The following is a 20,281-nucleotide window of genomic DNA, read 5'->3' as shown; positions in this document are numbered from 1 at the left end:
GTCAACAGAGGACGGCAGTGTGACAGAACATAGGAGTTCAGTGTTGTCGAGTGAAGTTTATTGCTAAAGTATTCACTTTCACATAATATGATAATAAAACTCACAGGGACAGAATGTGAAAGACAAAGTAGCACATGTATCGGAGAACGGGAGGAAAGAATAAATAGTTTTAAAACTTTAGACAAATTAAAATCTAGAAAGTGTACAGTGCCTGAGTCAGTACTTTGTAGTAGAGACACGTTTAGCAGAAGTTAGACCTGGATATTTCTTGACTCACAGCAACACAGGCATGGACACAAATTCTCACACCTTAGATTATTGTATTCGGGCAGTGGACTCAAGCGCCAGTCCTGCAACTTTAAGACTTCTCTGTTTTAGGGAAACTGGCTCTGCTATTGGCTCATTAGCAAAGCTCTCTAAAGCTTGACTGCAAACTAGTGAGGCACCTCAGTCATTTCATTCAAACGTGAAGGACAAGGGACACATCTAAAAGTTGCAGGACACCGGCACTTGAGGACTGGAATTTGACACCCCTTCACTACAGGGACAATTTGTTTCTTGTCTCTTACAAGAATGACCTAACCAAGAGGCATATAAGTATACAGTGCACCAAACCGAGTACTGTATTTCCCAGACTATAGGTCGCAGTTTTTGTTGTAGTTTGGCCGGGGGTGCGACTTGTACTTATGTATAAGTGTGGAAATTAACACATCATTATATCATATCACATGTTATTTTCACACTAGACCGCAAGAGGGCCCTCTAGGCCTGTGTTATTCTACCTTCGGAGTTAGCAGAGTTGTTTAAAAGCGACATCGAGGACGAAGATTTCATTCGATTTAGTGACTTGGGGAGACACGGATGGTTTGGGAAACTTGTTAGCATGTTATTTATACTATAGTTACCTGAATAACTCTTAATATGTCATGTTAACATACCAGGCACGTTCTCAGTTCGTTGTTCATGTGTCATGTAACGTTAGCATACTGTGCAATTATTAAACCTGTTGTTGCCTCTATTCTATTTTTATTACCTTTCAAGATGACATGGCTGTTCTTGGTGTTGGATTTATATCAAATACATTTCCCTCAAAAATGCGACTTATACTCCGGTGCGACTTATATATGTATTTTTCTTCTTTATTATGCATTTTATGGCTGGTGTGACTTATACTCCAGAGCGACTTATAGTCCGGAAAATATGGTGTGTGTTTATAATTTCATAAAAGTCACTCACAGTACAAAATCACACAAAAGCTCACAGAAAAACTGGGAATCCTGAGGCTGGAGAATTTGACACAAACTGTGAAAAACCAAGGATGTGTCGAGGAGCCCAATTTCTGGAATGCCAGAAAGGTGAGATAATGACCAGATGAGAGACAACTGGGGAGGCAGGGAGTTGAGTTATTGAAGCAAAGTACTGGGTAAATCAGGGAAAATAGAAAAATAAAATTAGCACAACAAAGTAAAGTCTTGTGATGGGAATAGTGATGGACTCTATTTTTTGTTCAGGAGACTGACAGATGGAACCGGATTTTATTCAGGATATTCAAGTAAAGGGACTGAATCCAACTGCACAACTCATTTTCCATTTTTATGAAAATTATAAAGAAAACGGTTCATTTTAATCCCATTTTACAACATGCTACTTTTTTGTCACATAAAATTCCAATGGAATTTGTGGCTGTTACAGAGCAAAATGTCAGCAATTCCCATACCCATGCGCCCGCTCTTTTCCTGGCAGCGAAGTGAAAAGATACAAGTCTGCATCCTGCGGCTCTTTTCAGCCAACGCTTTTTTGTTTAATCACCCACCCGCCCCCAATCATCGCCAACCGCTCCCACTGGGCTGGTCTTTAAGAATTTGATGCATTCAGTTTGACCGGTGGCTCAGAAAGCATGCGCTCACAGAGATGTTTTTGCATGCACGCTCAGTGTGTGTGCGTGTGTCCCTGAGAGCCGCGGTCGTTCCATTATGGCGAGACCTCTCGCGCCCTCCTCGATCGATTAACGAGGTCGAACAACAAAGGCTGGTGTTGCTCCATGCACATGGACAGATCTGGCGTCTCCACGGCTCGCTGGCTCTCTAAGGGACATGAGTGTGTGCTGTGGAATTTCTTTGGGAAACGAACATGTTCTATTTAGAGGAGGATCTGTGTCTCTCCACACACACACACAAAAAAAAGAAACAAGTTGAAGGCAATCCTCTACCTCTGCCTATCTCTCCAGCTCCCTCTTCGTGTCTTATCCTCTACCCCTACCCCACCCACTCCTTCACTTTGCTCCACTGCTTTTTTCCCCCCTTTCCTCACTCTCTTCCTACCAAAATAGACTGTCTCAATTTAGCCCATCTCTGGCTATCTACTCGGTGCTGACAGGAATAGATTTTGGGGCTGAGAGCAGGCTATGCATGTTTTTCTTTGAATTTTCAGCAGCTCTAATGGGATTTTAAGGCTCCCTCACATGTCCTTCAGGATGCAGCCTGCTTGGCGTGGTCTGCCAGGGGGAAGATTTTGTTTGTTTTGGGACTTTTTTTCTGAGCGGGCCTCTGTTTGAGTGTGCGGGGAAGAAGGTACCCCTGACATTTTTTATTGGCTTTCGACACCAAACTGTTGAGTCTGTGTCAGTCGTACGTGAGCTCGTTGAACTGTCACGACTCGGTGAGATGCAGATGATTTACTGCCAATCTGTCCCGAAGTCACAGTCACTCCGGACCTGACAGACTGGGGAAAAAAGAGTGTTTTGTTTTTCGTTGTTTTGTTTTTTTGTCAGGTTCTTTTTCTGTTATAATCCTACAGGTTGGGAAAAAGTTTTCTTATGACAAATACTAGTAAATAAGGCCAGGTTTGTTTGAAGGGCAGAAGATTTTTAATTTTCCAGTCTCTTCCTTTATCGTTTGTTGGGAACATGGGGGTGGTGGATGCTCTCCATGCTGCCAAAGGGCAGGAGACAAGGCTTGTCAGATTGTCAGCTCATCACAGGCCTACGTAAGCTTGCCTTTGGACTGCAGAGGGAAAGTAGAGCACCAGAAAACCCACCCAGCCATGGACAGAGAATAGAAACTCTGAACAGAGAGACTCCGGCAAACTTTTACGTCAGCAACCTTCTTGTGGTGCTAATCAATGCAACTCAGGACTCCAACAATTTAATTTCTGGTGCGCCACAAAACTCAAGAAGAAATATTTGCAGTGTTGTCACATTGCAACACTGCAGGAGAAACAGTATGACTAAAGGTTTTTATTCCATTCTACAAACACATTAGCGTAGCTTGCTCTCAGCAGAACCAAGATCTAAATCATTATCAAACAAAAGGAAGATTTTGAATCTGGACTTAAGTCTGATTGGTATCATCATAAATAGACTTTAACGATCAGAAGAGGGAAAAATCTTTAATGCGGCTGAAATTAAAATATTCTGCTAGGCAGAGAGGCGTAATACACAGGGATGTACAAGACTCTTTACTACATATCACGACCTGTTGATGGTGGTGAGTTTGAGTAAGGGGTGAAGTTGGTGTTGTTCAGATACATATATGTTATATGTTTACATATAAAAATTGCAGTGGACAGATTTGTCTGTCTGTTCATTAGTTGGCTCACATGTGATTGAGTCACATACTGTCTTTAAAAAGGGATGAACCACAATGGGAGGCTTTGTTTTCACTTTGGGTTCCCGCTGGCTTAATGGCAGACGCACAAGTCCAGTAGGTGACCTAAATGCTTACTGAATTAGATGTGATCTCAGCTTTATGCCGGTGCTGTTTTTTTATTTGTGCAAACACAAAAAAGAAAGAGGATTATTTTCTTCTTTATTAAGAGCGATTTTACAATCAGGTGTCATTAGTGCAGGATTTGCTGTGTTCATGCTTAATAACTTGTTAGACTGACAGATGGTAAATAACCCATCTGTCAGTCAGTGTTATGTATGAATGCTCACAAGCTTCAAAGTGCAAGCATATTTTTATGAAGAACAATATTATCATCCAAGGCCTGGCTGAATTGTAGCTGAGCAACTTTGAGTCATGACTATTGTGTTTATTACTTATTTCAATTCAATTAATTGCATATTTCTCTGTTTTCATTGACCCAAATTAATGTCTGTATAATAATAATAAAGACCAGCGTGAGTCCACTATGACTGTGGCTTTCTACAGTATTTATGCCACATTAACTTTGTCACATTTTATCACATTACAGTATCTTATTGGAATGATATTTGAGCAGTGCATAACTGTGAAGTGACAGAAAATGGATACAATTTTAAAAGTCTGTGAGTACTTGGAAGAATAACCTCCTTCGGTTGTATTTACAGCAGAAAGTCTTTTAGGTTGTGTTTCTAAAAATGTATTGAACACATAAAGACTGAGTGTTCATCTGTGATCTAATCTCTTTCTAATCTGAGCACAGATTTCCAATTGAATTTAAGTTGTTGTGGCAAATTGTTGCCCTGGATTCTATTTAAGGGTGCCATACTATCGGAAGTTGAATACATCCGCCATATTTTTTTTTTAGATTTGTTGTGTTTTGTTTTATCATAATAAAAAAAATCTTAGTACCATGTTCAGGTTAATGGTTGCAAGTTGATGAAATGTGTAGGAATCTCTGTGAATCCTACATTTTCTCTTTTAGTCTCTCCTAAGGCAATGTGTTAAAGTTTATCACAGCTTTCAGGTGCTTTTAGGTTTGCTTTGGGATTTCACATAAACTCTGTGATGTGGAAGAGTAAAAGATTGGCAAACTTCAATCATTTTAACACTTGGCATCACAAAAGAAATTTGGCCATTGACCTGGAAGCGTTTGCCGTCCTGCAGCTGCCACCTGAATGATACGGCGCAGGAAAACATTTTAAATAGTTTGTTTGTTTTTCCTTGTAGACCTTGAAGTTATTTTCATAAAGCCTAACTAGAACAGGAGAAAGTAGATGTTTCCCATTAAAAGTTTGAAACGCCAATAATTATTTTCTCTTCGAGAGGGATGTTGGAGGTTAGTCAGACGTCTGTCGCTCCAACGTCGGAATGACCTCACAATCTGGTTGTCTCAGTCTTCTTGGCCACTATTATTTCCCTGGAGTATATAAGCGCACACATCTCTGCTTTCATAATCCACCCAAAGGCTTTGTCTTGTCCTTTATTGCCACGTGTAATTCAAGTTATATGTGTATATACGCTGATGCCATCACATTCAATAAAAAACAAACCTCTCTCTTGAGGAAGAACTCTTTCTAAAAGGCAAAAACTCAATCCTGCCTCACACCCTGAAGCTGCGTTTTGCTTTACAAACATTCCCTAACCATTAAAAAGCCTCAGCATGAAAATGTTAAACATGTCTCTTATATAAGACTTGATGCCGCCAGTGTTTATAAGAATGTAGGATGTCCAAAGTGAGTTTTCTCAAGAGGAAAAAAAAAAAAAATCAGGAAATTTTGACCGATGTGATTACCTGTGACATTTTAAACCAGGTCAGCAGCAGGGATTACACTATTATTGATGCTCCATTTTTAGAGGTATTTCAGAACGTCTGCAAGTACAAACTCATAGCTATGCTATAGTGGGCGCTTCCTGTGAACACTCCTATTTGTTTGTGCCTTTTCTGGCTGCCACAGAGTCTGCTGTAGCTAATCTAAAGTGCAAATATAGCAAAGTCAACATACTGGCAGCTGAAGAGCTCCCGCTTTTGTGTCGTTATTGGAAAGATGTTGTTGGCGTGTGTTGTTTGGTGTGAGTCAGCACCCATAAAATAGGGTCTAGAACTAATAAATCACGGTGGAATAAAATAGCTTGTAAACATGAATTACAAAGAGGGAACAAAACTTCAAGCTTCAGCGCATTTCCTTTGGTTTTTATCTGATGGACCGACACAAAGTGGCGAATAATTAAGAAATGGAAGTAAGTGATGCGCGTTGAAGCTATTTTTATTTTTTTTTTTACAAATACAAAATGACTGGATCATTTTAACACATGAAAAGGATTTGATCTAAATCTGTTTTATTATAACTATGGCTGCATGTTCAGGGCAGATGTTCATTTTCCCCAAACAAAATAAGGACTTCATATATTTCAAACAACAGAGTATTTTTATATATTCAATAAATTGCAGAGGCAGTAAGATATAGCATGAGGGAATTAAATACAAAAGGCATGCCACACCTGGTTACTTTTACGTTTTTTACTTCCACTTTAAAATACTTTATTTTTACCACAAAACATCTTAAAATACGTAAAAATCTACAATTATAATGTAAGAAAAGGTGATAACATTTATAGGGCATGAATACTTTTTTACCCTATGTTATTTATTTAACATTTGACATTACATCGACATCAACAACCCATTGTGCTTCTTTGAATCTTCCTACCTGTCTGTTAAGATATGACTTGATACACACTCAGGTCACCTTTGTTATGTTCACTTTTCTGCTTTGAAGGGACATTTTTTATAACCTCCTGCAACATCCAGTGGAGGAAATGTAAGATCTAAGATCTTGTGGCTGAATCAGGTCAAATTTCAACTTAAAGATCAGTCACTGGAGAACATCAATGTCTGATGATGCTGAGGTAGAAATATAACGTGAATGGTAATCCTTAAACATTCGTGCTATGATGGCAGGATGATGTTGTAATGCCTGCTGTGGCTATGAGAGCCGTTTTTTAGTCCCCACTTTGTGTGCTCTGAGTATCTTATATTGCCAGAAAGGAGGTGGAACTCTTTAACTTGAGGGATTTACATTTTTCACTCCTTTTCCCTTTTGGCTCCATCTGAATTTCTTCAAAGCAATTTCTGTGCAGTGTAAAACTGCAGCTTCAGTATGGCCGTCCTGAATAATCCTGCAGAATTATTAGATTTATTGAACTTTTCCCCTTCCCTTAAAGTTTGTCCTTTTGATTTGGTACTAAGTGTGATTTTGAATAAAAATACTTAGATAGATGTGGTCCTAACTACTACTATCATAAGAAAGTTTAGTGTTCAAGAAATGTGGCTGTTAAGACGCCTAACTAATGATAAAAATAAATTGCCAACAGTGCTGCACAAAACAAGTCCAGCAACATCAGGTCAAACTTTGTACATCTTGTTTTACTGTTTCTGTTCTGAGAAGCAATGAAAACAATCACGACACCCCAAGATTGGGACTCATTTACGAATTTGTGCCTTTGGAAGTAGCAAAGATATTAAGCAAGAATAAAGCTGTTGCAGTTTCCCTACTTTTCTCCAATAGTGAATAAACATAAAGCACCAGGGAATTCCTTTCTTGTTTTTTCAGCTTGCACCATTTCCATGACCTTTTCTCCTGTTCTTGTTCTCTGGAGTTGTCATTGCACATTTCTGCAAAGTTTACACAAAGTACTTGGTTTTCGAAATGTAACTACTATGAAACAAGCTGGTAATATTACTCCATTGGTCTAATTTAATCGTTTTTAATCACATTCTGCATTCTGCTGTTGTGTGTCCCGCAGATTGCATCAGCATTCCTGCAGGAAAAGAGTATTTTTTATTGTCAGGGGACATCATCTACATAAACAGCATGCATTTGGACCTGATGGTGGAAAAAATGCACAAGAAATGGCTCAGATAGTTTAAAATGTTCTATGACCCGAAATTTAGGTGAAATAAAAAATTTCTAGAACCCAAAATCAACCCAAACATACCAAATGGATCCAGGCAAAGTTCCAGGGGACTTAGGAAACAAAATTATTTCAGTGGTACTTTAGCCAGCTGGCAATTGTGTCATGGAGACTTATTGACCCCCCCAAAGATTGTTGAGATTAGTTTTGTTCCTATTCCAGCCTTGTTTATCACAATTCCACTTGATATAAACTTCTTAATTATCACACAGGCTGTAGTTAATAGTTGCAGATTTCCTTCTGTTGTAATTTCCTAACTTTTGACAATCACTCTTGACGTTTCCGTTTTGTTTCCCCATCTTACTTATTCCCTTCTGGAACCAAGAAGACAGAATTGATTATATATGAATTTGTTAAAATGTTCTCTCAGAATAATAAATAAATGTTTCTTCAGTGGAACTCTTGCGTCTGGAAATTTACTGGAAGCCTTTTTGCACATCTTTACCAGGGTAGACTTTAATTGCAACGAGGGCAGGTTTACACTTTGCAAAGCATAATTTTCTGTCAAATAATTGCTGTTCATATAGCTCTTTTTTTATATTCTCCACAAATTAAATCATTCATTTAACCAGACTTGTGTTATTTTTATATATCACTTAAGACGTTTGTAAGCAGCGCCTTCAGGCATGGGGAGCGCTCTGGAAGCATGAGTAGGCAGATAAGCTAGCTCATTGTGTTATGGTGTCGTTTGTTGGATAATGATTCAGGAAAGTGCTCCAGGCCTTTGAGCTGCCAGCATAGGCTGCCCTACTTCTAAATGTGATTTATGCCCCTGTGTGTGTGTGTTTGTTTTATTTATTCATCTCATTTCTCTCATCTTCCTCCAGTCATCCTAATAGAAAACCAGAAGGTGTCATTGGGAGAGCAGTGACTGGCTTGCGAAGCACCTATTGTTTCTACACCTCAAAATAACCACTTCTTCATACTACCGTTAATGCAGCTCTTACTGCTGCGTGACCCTCAGAATATATATATCAACACGTGCAGCTCGATCCTGTGAGGGGAGTTATTACTTTTATTGGCATTTCGAGTAACTAAGGTGACATAATTAAAAAAACGAGCCAAATTCAAATCAAAGCAAAACTTTCTTGAGTAGACAGAATTTTGTCTGCCCGTCTGCACACTAATTTTAACACACTGAATGGCATAAGTCCATATTACTTGACATGCTTGTGACTCTCAGTATGTTATTGAGTATATTGCAGCTCACATTAGCATTGATGCTAATTTGTAGCATCAGAAACTTGAGTTCCGACCGATGTGCACTTTGGCAGGCCCTGTTTAAATTTCTTCAGAAATTTTCTCGTTCACCCATTGCTGTTGCTCAGCTTCCCCACACTCTTTTTTTTTTCTTAACTTTATCTCTCTCTCTCTCTCATCATAAAACTTGTGGCACCTTTTGCTCTCCTCCTCACTCAGGTTGGTGTTCATTTAAACATGCATGAAGTTGATGAGCTTTAAAAGCTTCAAGCTCAAATCTCTGCAGACATCCTGGTGTCAAAATTTCCATTAAACACTTACCTGCACAGAGCTGCTGTAGCTCAAACAATTCCCTGTTTAACACTTGGAATGACTAAATAACTTTCATCTGGTTATCAGCCGTTCCATATAAGTCAATCATTTTTTTTCCCCTATGACAGTGAAACCTTGGAATATGCTCCAAGGTATATTCCTTGTTTATTTTGTCACATGTTGTATGATGGTGAAACTCTAAAATGGATTAAAATAGGAAAACTATTTTATGTAGGTATTAGGTAAGGAATTAGAAAGAAAAAAAATCATAAGAAAATAAAAGAATTATGAGTTATAAAAGTTTATATGAGTTAAAGAAATAATTTTTTTTCTTCACTCCACTTAAACAGTTTAACTGATTGATAGCATAAATTATATGAGCTTCATCATTTCTGGCAAGAGAAGTAGTCAAGTATCCAGCCAGAATTATGAAGCTTGTTCTTAGTTACAAAGAGTGTGTAATTTCTCTGTGAGTTGCAAAAAGATATCAGTCTAAAATTGAGTGGGAATGTGTATGTGTTTTTGGGTCAGTATTTATAATGTTGAACTTGTGTGAATTTGAATTTCCCAGAATTAGAAATCTTGCTCTCTATAGTTGGTTGGTTTTTCTCTTCTTTAATGTCACAAAGTGAATGATAAAGCACAGCTAATTATATACTTTCTAAGCTGTGTGAATGAAATTTTTGTTGACTCAATGATGAGGTTGAGATTGTCACTCTGTCATTCAGTTTGGTCCATCCTTTGGTCACTCTGTTATCTACATACAGCATGATTTAAGAAAATTTTAGACTGCTGTCTGAAACTTGCATCTGAAAACTGTGAAGTTTATGTTGTCTAAAGTCTTCTACTTGTGTACCGAGATCCACTGCAGGGAACATTTACCTCTGTTCTTTTTCATTGTTATCTCCTCTCAGAACATCAGCCAATCAGGGCAGAAAAACTGAATGAATAATGAGAGAGGAGACCTGAATCGTATTCGCCGGAGACATTTTCATGTTACCAAAGTGGAATCTGTTTTTTTTTATTCCAACTGAATCTTAGTTTAGTCTTTTCCTGAGATTGGAGATTTGTTTTGTCTATTATTGCTAGGTGTGTGTTTGTCTTTCCTTCACATCATCAAAACTCAGCTAAACAAGGCAGCATTTGTCCTTGGATTAAATACCCACGCCAGACTTGCATGCAAGGTGTTGACAGCAGTTGCACCGTTTCATAGGTCCCAGGATACCCAGAGCCATAATTTCATTTGAGGCTAAAGATCTAAACAGCTTTTGGTTCACTCACCACATTGTACTTAAAAAAAAACTGGACTGTCTCCAGATGATTGAAACATCTAGCTCCATAAAGGTCATTCGCCAACATGAGGTGGTAAGCAGAGAAACACTGATGCTGGTAAACAACTTTGATACTGTAGGCACATTTTCAAGCTGACCTTTAAATTTAGCTGATCTCATGCGGATGTAGAACCTTTTTCTTGCCTCGCGGTAACAACAGGAAAGCATCAGAGCGGTCGTCCCACTTATCAGTCTGCGTCCTGCACATCTCCAGAAAGTCCTTTGATTCTACACCAAAGACATTTATCTAGCTTGTTCCCATTGAATGTCTGTAATCTGCTGCTGTGTTTGTGGATGAGATGCCCTCAAAGGGCCATCAAATGAAAACAACTTGACTCTTTCAACTAACTGAATAGAGGCCTGATTCAATTGCTCTTTGTGCCAATCTGCATTTTACTTTTGACACACTGTCGTTCAACTTTATCATTCTTTAAATAAAATGTAAATGGTACAAAAAAATAAGGTAACACTTTATTTGACGGTGTGTGCATAAGACACACATGACATAACTCCTGCCATGAACATGGAGTCTTTATGAATGTTTATGGCTGATGTCATGAAGTGTCTTTCAATAAATAATTGCACTTTTAATGCATTAAAAGTCCACAAAGTGTCAACTTTGCATTGAACGTGCCATTATTTACCAAATGACACTTCATGTTCACAACATGTATTATCATGTTTATGACAGTATTACATCACCCCTTCAAATAAAGTGTTACCAAAAAGAAATATACAGCAAATCCATTGATCCATCAAATGTCTTCCACTTATCTGAAGTAACCCTGAGTTGCTGTAGTTCATTCTCTGGGGCTCACTGTGGGTGTCCCACAGGGTCTCGTTCCAGTGAGAAGCACTCAGAGGCAGGTTTTAGCAGGTAATCTCCAACCTTTATTTTGAAAGTGAAAGCACATTGCTCAATTTGTGTAAATGTACGATAATAGGCAAGATATTGGTGATTTACAGTATCACGTTCTGACATGTATCCAGGTATCCATTGTCTCACTTTTCCAAGACATCATTGAGGAGTTAACAGATCCAGAAAGGAATTGTCTTTTACGAAGTGACACTTTCCAGCTCAGACCAGAGGATCTTAAGGCATTTCTAGACTGATTTGGCTGTATTGGCTCTCCAGCATGTTCTGGATCTGACACTAGGATTTACCTGCACAACCTCCAAGTAAAGCTATGCAGATATCTCAAACATGCTTAGCAATGCCCTTGCAATCTTCTTTTTGATCCCTTTTCACCTCAATCCATCTATCGTCTGCTTCATCTTATCATATTAACAAGATACTTGAACTGCTACAGTTGAGACACAGGCTGAGTCCTGACCTGGAGGGAGCAATCTATTAAATATTTCTGCAAATATTTAATATGTATGCATATTTAGACTGTAGGCTTTAAAAAAGGTTGACTATGATAGATTATGCTCAACATTCTGCTACTAAATTGCCCCACAAGTGTTTCTGAGTTATCCCACACACACATTCAATCTACTTGTGGTTGAAGTCTTTGAACGCCTCATAGCCTGTCGATGCCTCTTTTAACTGGCTTTTCGCAACAAATTTGGAAGTGAGTCGCAGATGGTGCCCCAATTCACACCCAGTGTTTGACCCCCTAAGACAGGGTTAGCATGTGCTGAAGCACTGAGCTTATGCCTGTCATTGTGAGAAACATTGTTAAAAATGTTATGCCTTTTGTCTGTTTCCCCAGCTGTCCTAGTTGAGCATCCTTCACCTCACATGTGCATTGAGTCTTACCTTTTTCTATTTCGTGTGTTGTGAAGATTTCCATGTTAAGTCCCACTGTTTGCTGATATGTTTACAGATTTATGCATGCAAGCCATTTCTTGTTGGTCCTTGGTGGTCTTTAATCGCTCATCTGAGTACTGGAATTAAGATCATAATCCTTGATTGGTCTATTTATTTCCCAGCAGCTTATCTAAGTTGTCTGGTAACACAATATATCATTGCTCATGCTTGTGTTATTACTGCTGAAACTGGGGATTCAATGGTGCGGCTCTGAAAATGCCAAAACACAATGGCTGATTTCAATAGTTGCGGATTAATGCCTTATCTTGAAAGAAATTGTCACATTACTGAGTTCATGTTTGTATGAAGCATTAACTTGCACTACCAGTACAGATGTGTGTTGGTAACAAATTATCGTTCCATAGGGCAAGAGGATTTTAGCGACTCTGATCTGACAATGTTTGTCCCAGTAATCCTATTAATCGTATTGTTGCTTCGAAAGGATACAACAATGGCATGCATTGTTTCACATTTCATTTGCCTTTATACTCGTCACATTTTCATAAGACATTTAGACACAGTTTGTTTTGTGATTTAATTACTGCATTGTTTCACACTTCCATCTGTAATAGCTTGAGTAAAAATGAGAATCGGCTTTAGTGGCCAAAATTGTAAAAACAAAACAGGAATTTGAACATGTTGAACATGTTGAATTTGAACATGTCAGTTCCATGTTGTTCTCAATTATTTATTTTAATTTGAAATCTGTTGAGTTCAATTGTAATATTGGGCTCTCCTTGGGCTCTCCTGGTTGGTATTTACTCTTAATAAAAACAAGTAATCTTGTTTTTCTTAAGCACATTTCACTTGACTGTAAAGTTTTCTCGTGTCCTGACCTTCACAGGAAATGAACACGAGGTGTTGTGTCTCTTTCCGTGTACTAAGAATGCCTGCTTTGCAAAGCAGACATTCACAAAGTATGTAGAGTTTGCTCAAATATCACCACATTTTTCACCGGTTACTGTTTTAGGCAAAAAAATAAGGCAGATGACCTTAAAAACGGCTTTATATTGGCTTAATATGAGTTTGTAAAAAGCACAGCTACTTCCTCATTGTGGATCTTGGTTTGTTTGAAATATATGTTGGTATTATTAAACTTTCAACTCACTGGACTTCAAAAACTGTCGAATTGATTTAGCATTGGTAACATTGTCAGGCCTATGTCAGCACTGATTACCTTTATTTTCAGTGTGCATTAGAGACACCAACTTCAACCCCTTGCAAACCTCTCTGTTGTTTGTTATTAGAAGCAAGTTTCTGGCATCTTTAGGTTGTTCTTTTGTGCTTCCTCCAGGCCCCATGTGACCAGCCCAAAGAAGCTGCCGTCAGCGCTCTGGGACTGGCTGTCCGTTTGCTGTGCCACTCAGCGATTCATTCAAGCGTTGGTCCATTCTCACTCCAAGGGCGTCATTGCCTTTGGAGTGCCTGCCTGGGTTTGCAGTGGGGCAAAGCTGATTACTCTGACAAGATCTGAAACTGGTGGTTTGCCAGAGGGGCTAAATATTCAGCTTGGTTCTCACAGGTGTTTATAAGTGCTTCAGTTTGACACCAAAACACACCAGGCAGATCAGGTCACATTTATCTTTTTTTTTTTTTTGTTCCCTTTTTGCCTTCTTAGTTTTATGAGGGCATTTATTTTGCTGCATTTGCTTGTTATTTATACAGAGTTTTTATTTATATACAGAGTTTTTTTTTTAAAAGAAATAAATGGTATTCATATACAGATTTGATACTTTCAGGCAAAAAACAACTCTCTGTACATGGTCATAAAGACTAAGGTCATGATCAGTGGTGAAGGTCGAGGACATTATTCCTCTTTTCTGTTCACTGATGACAAAAAAGTACCAATTCACTCTGAAGGTTTGTTCATCTCCGCTGTCATGGGAGTAATTCTGCTCTCCCTGCATGGCCAGGAGGAAAATTACATTCATTCGAGACCAGCAGATCACAGCAGAGCAGCTGTGATCAAAGCTCAGCTTTTTTTATTTATTTATTTTTTTTTACTTTATCATTTCAAAGAACTTCTGAGAAGCAGTTGTTTGGGTTGGTTAATTGTGAAGAAATATAGCAAATAGCAAATGAAATAGTCATGAACCAAGTGATGTAAAGGGTATATGTTGACTTGCAAACTTTGTTTTCGTCTTTCTAGATTCAGATGGTGGGCAGTAGCCCTGTCACAGGCTGCTCCTTGTAAACTGAATCGCAGGGAAAAAGCATTGAAATTCCCTGGAACTCCCCAAATCCTTGGGATTATAATGAAGGGGTTGCTAGGCTGCGATCTATAGGGCCTATTGTGGGTTCCTATATGGATTTAATGGTTGAACAGGGAGCATCAGTGACCCACATTGCACCCACATTCCACTGTTTTTCACTCGGTCTCTTGGCACTTTCCCCAGGATTTCGCTTTCTGTGATTTGCTGGTGCTAAATCTGCCTGTTTTATCCATTTTAAAGATGTCCATTAGCAGCACATGTGGACACACACTGGTCCTTTTTCAGCTTTACCCTTTGACTTTCTCTCAAGCAAGACCTCTCAAAGACAAATGAAGTAACAATGACTGTAAGACTCAGTGGCCTGTAATTAAGAGGTTGTTGGCAGCGACAGATTAGAGCCAAAGGGTTTATTTACCATAGCCACAGTACAACCACTTCAACCTAATGGGAGGCTTGTTCACACAGTTGCACTTGGGAAAATTTATTTTTTTAGTAACATTTTGATCTGAGTTACATTACACTGTAAAAGCAAAGATTCTTAATATTAAACCCTTTATGCCATAGGAAGGTTTGGTTCTACTGGGCAGGGCTGTAGTAGTTTACCGGGATGAAGCTGACTCTACACTCAATGACTGCTTATTGGTGTAAACCAAAGTATGGTGAAATATAAAATAGCTCTTTCACTGACTGAGAAATGTAAAGCTTTTAAACTAACAAGAACGAAGAGTCATGGAATGGTTGCCATTGAAAAATGCAGGAATTGGAGTTATTTAGCATTCATCAATCATGCATAGATATTGGGTCGCACATATGAATGAGTTAATTTCCATTGTTTCGACCCACTTGATTCAATAGCATGGGTTTCTAACATGTTTCAGCAGAACTTTTCCTGACTGCCTGAAGAGGTAACTCGTTCATTTGAATCAGGCATGTTTGAGTCAGTCATTATGCAAAGCATGTAGAACTGTGGGCCCTCAGGACTCGGTTTGGGAATCATTGCTGTAAGCTGGAACACTGTTGGTGAATGCACTAATGTGGGAATGTTGTTCCTCACATCAACATGAGACACTGCGAAGGATTTTCCACTGCAATATGGCCAGTGCTAAAGCCAATTATCAAAATAAAACAATCAGCTTGGTTTTCCATGATATAAGAAACACTATTACATCTATTTATGTCTTGTCTATTAAGTCATTGGTTTTATTTTACATTTTCTGGAGGACTGGAGTGCGTTCACACACTTTAATGACACAAATTGGATTGTCTATGACATTAACTCTCCAAAAAGGACTACAGTAATGCAACTAGCTTAATTTACTAACAACTGTAACTCTCAGGAATAATGCAGCATTCAGCTTTGGTTGCAAAAGAGTGCATCACATATGACACAATTTGATTAAACATACTGGTTCAAGGTAACAACCAGGGATGATATAAGGTATGCCTTGATATATCGGCACTAACATCAATATCATATTGAGGCAACAAAAGGTGTTTGTGAATGTTTGGCAGCCCAGCTGATTTATAATCAGTGCAAACAGTTCTGTAAAGACAGGCCCCATTTGGATCATTCTTTCATTCCATGACTTACACGTGTTTATTTCACAATGGAACCCACTGGTAGGTCCTTACATGGAATGGAAACCAGTATTGCACCCCATATTTGCCTTTGGGGGTTAATCACGATCAATGCATCCATTATTAACTGTTGATCAGCAAAATCAGATGAAGGCAAACACATGCTGTGCACATTTAAAGCATCAAAAACATTCGGACAGTGGGCAAGCAGGACGGCCATGATGCAGAAATAAACTATTCCAAGTTGTTTTTTATAGATTTGCTTCAGAATGACAAATAGAAACAGCAGGAAATGTTTGTCTCTCTTTTTAAGCTGTCATAACTCATAACCCAGAGGCTGTAGTGAGAGCCAGCTTTCTTTCCTCACTCAGTGCGGACAATAGTAGTCATCACCATTCTCTTTGACACTTTTAGAATACATTGCAGAGAGGAGAAGTGACGGAAATGTTTTGCACTGCATCAAGAGACTGATGAGGCTGACAGTCCTAATGGTGACGGCCAGCATTTGAAATGAATACTCCCATTCTGTTTCCAGTGAGCTTCTGCACTCATGTACCACAACACGAGTCACTTCTGTGGGTTTTGGGCTCAGTTTACAGCTTTAGCACAAATCTTTTAAAGAGAGCAATTTAGAACTTGAAGCCAAAGTCGTTTGCATGTCCGTAATTACCACCCTAAATATTTTTGTTGCAGTTCAGAGGGTTTGTCCAACTGTCACAGTGGAGTAAGTTTAAGCTCTATACTTAAACCTAGCATTATTTCTTAATGCTAACGTAATTAAAAAAAAAAAATATATATATATATATATATATATATATATATATATATATATATATATATATATTATATATATATATATATATATATATATATATATATATATATATATATATATATATAATACTATTTTACCTTTATTTTATCAGGATAAAAACCCATTCAGATTAAATATCTTTCTCCTTCATCAGATGCCGATTGCATTCTTGTTGTTGTTACACTATAATTGCATCAGAAGCATAAATATTTAATAAATGTTTGCACTTAAGCAAAGAAATGCTAAAAATTTCATAGTTTCAGATGCAATTTGAAAATTGAATTTTGCTGCTGCATAATGTTGGAATGAAGCTTCAATTATGGAAAAGCTGCGTTTTTGTTCTGACATGAGTACTGAAGTAAATTTAGACGTTTGTTTGAAAAAGACGTCGCGTTTTTTCATTTTATTGCTGATGCTGACTTCAGACCAACCCACAGAGCTGGTACAGCTTTGACAGTTTACATAAAGTTGACATGGTGAGGGTTAACGTTCATATGAAAACCATTCAGTAATTACATCAATGCTATTTGTCGTTGTTTATGCCACTTATGGTTTTTGGGCATTGAATCATTTTGTTGACACTTTTCATAAGATGCCAAGAGATTTGGAGAGACAAAGTTTGACTCAGTGCCAGCAGAAACAAAAGCTTCATTTTATTTAATTATTTTCAAATGCTATACAGGTCACATTTGTCAAAAGGAAATGTCATTTATTTTTATTTTTATTTATTTTTGTGGTCAAGGATGACAGTGTTCCTTAATGATTATTTTAAATTAATAATGCACTTATCATCCCAACACCAATTTTTCAATTTTCTTACTTGCTCCATTTGTTTTTACTGACTATAAAGTAGTTGTTTATGGTTAGATTCTTATCCTCTTCTAAGTGTCTAATGGAATTAACATTGTAGATGTATTTGTTAGGCAATCCTCAAATCAACAAAAAGGGAATTTATAAATGTCATACTTGATTAAAGAGCAGAAAAATAGTTTAAAGTGCAAAGGACACAGTCCAAATGTTTTCCTCAAAGCACTGTTTGCATTTAAATGTCTTTTTTGACACTCAGATTCTTAATAGATTGATGTTTCTGTCATCTTTTTGGGAGCTGACACCACAAACAAAAATCATTATTTTGAATTAGGTCAACTCATTAGAAACTCCAGGTATAGAACCAGATCCACACAGGAAGTGTTTCTTTCATTGGCTGCATGAGCTTCTATGAAGCCAAAGACAAATTCGTCTGAATTTCACTATTGAAACTTTGCTTTCATCTTATGGTAACAGCACTTCACTTCTCGGCATGTTAGCTACCCCTTTACTCCATTTTAGTGTCTCTGGTGTGTTTCAGCTTCTCCCGCCTATTTTCCATTTAATCAGCTCTCCCAGGACTCAGGTCCGGGTAATTAGCGACTGAAACTTTAATCACCGTGGATTCAGGCCAGGGAGAGCCCAGCTTTTAAAGCGGACACAAGCAGAGGATGAACATGCAAGTAAAACATTGTGCAAAAAAAAAAAAAAAAACTGCTTTGGTATATTGAACCATTTATTTGCTCTCAGTCTGTCCAAACAGAGTGCGCATATCCAAGCGTTGCACAAGAAAACAGAACAATAGCCGTCTAATGGCTTCTGAGGGGCCTTGTTGACATAATGCTGAGCTAATTGTTGCATAGCAGCATCACACAGCTGAATGAGAAGGTTGCAGTTCCCAGGAGATCCATTGATGATGATGGTACCCCACCTCTTTTGTCACGTCTTCTAATGTCCAAATCATCGCTTTTATTCTTCATTCTCACAGTGGTCATGGTCTCCGTGATGACATTTGTTTTATTTCGTTGCAACATCTCATTTGCATAATAAACCTCCTTGAAAAATTATTCACATTGATGCAGCCCAGCCCAACTCTTTATTGCACATTTTAACGTACAGTACATATTATACTATGTGTGCATAGCACTTGTTAATTATAGCACCGGCTATTCTCCCGGACACAACGCCCACCGCAACAAACAGATATGAAACGAGGCCCTGCAGACACCCAGTTTTCAAGAATATTTGGTGATTCTTGACTTACTTCCTTCTTACAGAGTTCATAAAGCAGTACGTCATTGGAAATGTTAACAGATAGTTGACAAGAATATTGTATTTCCATATGCTTTACGTGAGATGCATTTATTTCAAAGTCCAGAAAAAAGTTTGTAAACGAAGCCATGCATAGTTTTTGTTGTGAAAGAACCGACATTGAAATTGACAGTTTTTGACAGTGCAAATTTACCAACTTTTCCTTTTAAAGCTACTGTAGATGGACCAGGTATATATGTCACATCTGATACCGAACCTTCAAATTAGTCTTTTATTGTAGTGGTCTCACAAAAAAAGTGTGGCAGCTTTTTTTTGGAGCTCTTTTTGTACTATGTTTCTCCCGATGCATAGTGGAAAAATAAATATCTTGTGGGTCACAGTTCCAGTTATTTTGGTAGTTTTAAGAATTGCTTTGACTGTAGATTTGGGTTTTCATGATACTACTATTGACTACTTAATATTCCACAACATTTATGATACAGCAGTTATTTCTTTTTTACTTTGGAGATCAGAAAGGTTGTTTTTAGCAGTATGACTATATTACCCTTGAAACCTAGCAGCTTATGCAACAGCAAATTATTGTCCTCTACCTCCAAAAGTGACCATTAAACTATTATGGATCTTCCTATTATGTTGCAACTAAATTACAAATTACAGGAATTAAGGTCACATAGCCTTGTGAAAAAATTATGTTTTGAAAACCCAGACTTATTACTGTATTACAAGCTTTATATTCTTAAAACAGCACGCCATAGTGACTGGTAACCACTATATAAAACTTTTAAAAAGTATGAAGCTTCTAGTAAAACCTTATTTGCTGTAAAGATGCAGGTTAGCCACTCAAAAAGAAAACCCTAAAAAACTTTACTTCAATGTACTTTTGAGAGTTCAGTCAAGAATATGGGCCAATTTTTTCCCAGCAGCTAATTTTTTAATTAGAGGATTTTATCCTTTTGTTGCAAAGTGCATCCACTTTGCAACAAACTTTAGTTTGGGTGTGCAGGTGTTACAGCAGAGGCAGTGCATCATGGTTAATATTTAAGGTCCATGGTTTTCATCTTCTTCTTGTAATGATGCTTCCTGGTGTGATGCACATTCCCACTCTCCTCATGAGCGGCTTTGCTACAATTTATGTTAATGCACACATAGATAGACACACTCGCTAGTTTCTCTCTGTCCAGTTTTTACAAAGAACAGTAGACATTTTGCTACACGCAAAACAGAAGAAACATGAGAACAAACCGACCTCTCATCACATTAAATACATGTTCATTAAGTGCCCATTCAGCAGTCAAGTCCCCAAGCAAAGCAGTCTCCTCTCCGCT

General features: G+C 38.0%; 1 protein-coding gene across 2 annotated transcripts in view; it reads left to right on the top strand.

The window, feature by feature from the left end:
- Positions 1 to 20,281, top strand: part of si:dkey-34e4.1 (carboxyl-terminal PDZ ligand of neuronal nitric oxide synthase protein) — a 51,858-nt gene that overhangs the window by 7,361 nt on the left and 24,216 nt on the right. The gene's annotated exons all lie outside the window — the stretch shown is intronic.

This window comes from Poeciliopsis prolifica, unplaced genomic scaffold, assembly GCF_027474105.1.
Source record: "Poeciliopsis prolifica strain line A6 unplaced genomic scaffold, Auburn_PproV2 SCAFFOLD035, whole genome shotgun sequence".
NCBI classification, from domain to species: domain Eukaryota; kingdom Metazoa; phylum Chordata; class Actinopteri; order Cyprinodontiformes; family Poeciliidae; genus Poeciliopsis; species Poeciliopsis prolifica.
This window is presented reverse-complemented; position numbering and strand designations above follow the sequence as displayed.